The sequence below is a fragment of the Sparus aurata genome, chromosome 22 (genome assembly GCF_900880675.1).
Source record: "Sparus aurata chromosome 22, fSpaAur1.1, whole genome shotgun sequence".
Lineage (NCBI taxonomy): Eukaryota > Metazoa > Chordata > Actinopteri > Spariformes > Sparidae > Sparus > Sparus aurata.
Window position 1 is genome coordinate 6,552,052 of NC_044208.1, and position 4,691 is coordinate 6,556,742.

The window sequence follows — 4,691 nt, forward strand, 5'->3', positions numbered from 1 at the left end:
GTTCCGGAACGGCGCCGCTACAGTTTTGCTCCGTCAACCCCCGTATCGGCGTTCCCAGTTATGTAAAACTTCTGTTTGTAACTTGCACATCAGAAACCATTTACATACTTAAAATACATAATAAATCCTGGATTTACTGACCATGTTGAGTCTCTGCACAGTTTAATTTGAGTGGGAGTGGTTGACAAAGATGGACCGTCCCTTCTTTGGATACATGGCCTTTTACAGATAGGATACTTAAATGCACAAGAATTGACTTGTGTATATAGTTGCATAAATGGAAGTCATCAAAGTGCACTTATGACCAAAGTCGTTCCTTGCAGACAGCTGCGATCAGATTGTCTCACTACAATCCGTCAAGCTGCAAGTGAGAATTTCAGGTTTAAGAAGTGTAATCGTAGTGAACACCTTTGAAAACAACCATTATACTCACCATTCTCATCCCAATTGATGTCAATTTCATATGAGTCAATGACTCTGACATTTGCAGGAAGAGTTTGACACCAGTTTGAGGTATCCATCAAAAAAAATCCAATGCCAAGTGGAGTTACATTTCAAGCCATTTATCCAAGTTATTACCACAACCCCTTGACTTCATAAATCTATAAACAAAAAACTATTACACACTTACCTCATACTCCTGTGGTACCTCTGATACCTATCCTCCCTGCCAAACATTAAAAAGTATGGGCTGTACTTTGTAGTCAGCTGCATCTTTGAGCACAGGCCAAACATTGTGGCCTGCAGGTGTTCGTCCCATGTTTTGGGGCACTTATGAGCCAGCTTGGTGACTGACCTGACAATTGTGCCAAAAAAAAAAAAAAAAAAAAAACAGCAGCCATTTTATGTTACCAAAACAGTTTATACCATTCATGTCATAGGTATATGAATACCTGCCATGATAACAATATGCATCTTACCTCTGAATGGTGTTATTAAGCTTCACCACCAAGCCATTTGTCTGAGGGTGATAGGGTGCGCAGAATACCCAGGGATTCACAGAGTCTGAGATGCCATCCATCCATCCATTTTCGTCCACTTATCCGGGGCCGGGTCGCGGGGGCAGCTGCCTGAGCAGGGACACCCAGACTTCCCTCTCCCCGGACACTGCCTCCAGCTCTTCTGGGAGGATCCCAAGGCGTTCCCAGGACAGCTGAGTGACATAGTCACACCAGCGTGTCCTGGGTCTTCCTCTGGGTCTCCTCCTGGCAGGACATGCCAGGAACACCTCCCGAGGGAGGCGTCCTGGGGGCATCCGAAACAGATGCCCGAGCCACCTCAGCTGGCTCCTCTCGATGTGGAGGAGCAGCGGCTCTACTCCGAGCTCCTCCCGGGTGACAGAGCTCTTCACCCTATCTCTAAGGGAGCGCCCTGCCACCCTGTGGAGGAAACTCATTTCAGCCGCTTGTATCTGTGATCTTATTCTTTCGGTCATGACCCAAAGTTCATGGCCATAGGTGAGGGTAGGAACGTTGATTGACCGGTAAATCGAGAGCTTCGCCTTTCGACTCAGTTCTCTCTTCACCATGACAGACCGATACAACAACTGCATTACTGCAACCGCTGCACCGATCCGCCTGTCAATCTCACGTTCCATCCTTCCCTCACTCATGAACAAGACCCCAGGATACTTAAACTCCTCCACTTGAGGCAGGAACTCTCCCCCAACCTGGAGGGAGCAAGCCACCTTTTTCCGGTCGAGAACCATGGCCTCGGACTTGGAGGTGCTGATTCTCATCCCAGCCGCTTCACATTCGGCTGCAAACCGCCCCAGGACATGCTGAGATGAGATGCATCTTATTAAAATTTTGAAAACAATTCAGCATTTGCTGTTTACCTGAGTAAGATATAAATGTTTCTCATGATATTTGCACCTGCTTTTTCTTAACTCTGTGCCCTGGTCTGTAAGCAGTCTTGGAGGAGCAGCAAATGTGTATACAAAATCAAGGATACACTTGGTCACCTCAACTGCAGTCTTGCTCTTTAGAGGGTAGGACTCTGCCCACTTTGTGAAATAATCAACCATTACACAAATGTATTGATTACTAGTCATGTTACAGTTAACCTCATCAGGTCCAAGGTCCAAATGGCTCCAACACCTGAGAACAGCATAGGATAGTTAGACATGCGTACAAGAACTAGTTAATAGGTAAGCACATTTGGCTGCATGCGAATGAGTTGCACAAGTAACCTCACTTCTATTGGGTTGTACTGAATCTTTTCTTCCAGGCTGGTCCACTTTGGCTGGCAGTCTGGACACTGAGCGACCTGAAGCCAAAGAGTATTCAAATGAATGTAGATCCTAGGCCTTTAGTTTAAAAAAAAAAAAAAGAAACTGAGGGAAGGAAATATCGCAACTGTTTAATTCAATCCGATGTATTAATACATCAATTTGACAGATTGTTTTGTTAAAGCGGAACTCTCACCGAAATGCAACCTAGGCCTTTTTTGTGAATGTATATGAGTCAAACCTTTGTGTAAAAGCATAATTACGACGAAAGAGGCACTTTTAAGATTTACCGTATTTTCGTTTTCGGGTCAAAATCATTTTCAATGGTAGTGCTACGGGCACTTTAGCGATAGCATCAAAATCGCTATTTTTGAAGTCTCGACACAACATGAAACTTTGCTCGTAGTATCAACAGGGTCTCTACACATGAACACGAGCACTGAGAACATTGATTGTGGACCCAGAGTTTACTAAAAAGAAAGTTTTTGAACAACTCACTGGAGCAACACTGTAGAAGGACACAGGGTGGCATCACGAGGGAAGACAGAACGAACTGACAAAGACATGAGGGAGAACAAAGACTGTGTACGGACACACTAACGAGGGGATCAGGTACAGGTGGAGTGAGGAGGGAAAGGGGCAGGTCAGAGAAGGATTGGAAAAACGCTGGATGTAGGAGCTGAAAAGCTGGACGCGACACACAAGGGCACAATTTCAAAATAAAACAGGCAACAAAGTACATGAAAAACTTGGATCCTCACAATGGTAGATCCATTCTTGAGCACATCATTTCCAGCTCTTCGTTAGATGGTGTACCTCTGGTGTTTGGTGAGGCCCTCTGGTAAATTATTATGGCTTTTGTAGTCCATTTCCTTAATTATTTTCTCCTCCATGTTTTTTTTCTCTTCTTTCTCTTTTGCTCATTCTCTTTTTCTTCTATCTCTCCCTGCTTCCAACACAGATGCCATCTCTGCTTGGACTGATGGCCAATTTGCACCCAGATTTCTCTTCACCATGAGGCCTATTTTGGGGACCAACAAAGCCATATTAATACCCATGTCTTTTTGATTGCTCAGCAATCACATATGGATGAAATATGTGTGTGCTCATATTTCTGGTCATAGATTGTATGATTTTAGAAACGGATCATCTTTAATCTTGTTGTACAAATAAAGATTTGATATCTTCTTCCTTTGCTAAACATTTTTAGGTGAGCTAGGCCTCCTTATTTATGGGCTTTCTTGAACAACAGCTTTCCAGTGCCATTTCTCCATTCAGTATCTTCTATAAAATGTAAAAAAAAAATCTCCTCCCATTCGGATTGAGAACTGTAACATGTTCAAAATGTGACTGAGGTGGTTCAGACATATGCTTGTATTTTGATGATTTGAAATGCTTCACCTGTAAATATTTAAGTGTTTACACTTAAGTGTTAAAGAAGGTTCTCAGTCATCCAGGTCATGGTCAATCTAGTTGGTGTATCGTCTGCAAATGGACTTGTTTCAGTTTCTTGAAGATGTTTCACCTCTCATCCAAGAAGCTTCTCCAGTTCTAACTAACTGGAGGGGAGTTTCAGGTATTTAAACTCTGTGTGGGAGTGTCCTTACAGAGTTGTTAAAGACATGTGAATTTTGAATTTCAGGATCGTTGGGGCCAATTGTGGGTCATTGGTCAAACCGCTATGTTTTTTAGGAATACAGTATGTCTGGTGGTACAGCTGATCAAATCTATTTTTTGCACACCATTTCTCTGCCCTTCCTGCCTTGAATCAGACATTACCCCATATGAGAAGTGCAAAATGGGAGTGGTATCTTTAATGCGTTGATGCGCTTGTACCAAATGTCAATAGTGTTTATGAGAAATGGGTTTTCTGTTGTTCTTTGCAAAAAGTTTTGGGGTTTGCGGAGTATAAACACAGTTTTTAATGGAAGGTTTGATACAGACATCTGCTCAATATTCACCCAGACAGAAAGAGACTCAGTTGAGAAATAAAATATTGTGGAGCATAACTGAGCAGAGCTGTAGACCCACTTAACATTTGGTAGTCCTAAATCTCCCCTTTCATGAGGCAGTTTAAGTTTCAGTCTAGATTTCTTATCGTTCCCAATTAATTTAATGGATGCATTGTTCAGTCCATTAAAAAAATGATTTGGGTGATGGGAGCGGGAGTGCTGGACAGCCAGGAATGTAGCTCTCCCCTGCAGTTACACCATCTCATCCACTCCACCGTCAGATACACCACACCAACAGCAGAGGGAGCCAGAGGTATTTGGCACAGGATCCTGTGACAATCACTGAGTTGGATTATAATGATGATGATGATGGATGGATTAATGGAAAGCGATCAACTGATCTCATTCACCTAAAACTCACACCCAGACCCATGCACTTGCACATGTCACATGTCCTTGCAGCTACATGTCTTTGCTTGGACAGTCATAGTCAGGCTTATCTACACTGC

General features: G+C 43.2%; 1 long non-coding RNA gene across 1 annotated transcript; it reads right to left on the reverse strand.

Moving 5' to 3' along the window:
- Positions 1 to 1,900: 1,900 nt before the first annotated feature.
- On the reverse strand, positions 1,901 to 2,854 carry LOC115573842 (uncharacterized). Its single transcript, XR_003982366.1, has 3 exons — positions 2,729 to 2,854; positions 2,197 to 2,268; positions 1,901 to 2,099 (listed from the first exon to the last, which is right to left on the reverse strand). It is a non-coding gene; the product is annotated as an uncharacterized LOC115573842 (long non-coding RNA).
- Positions 2,855 to 4,691: the final 1,837 nt, after the last annotated feature.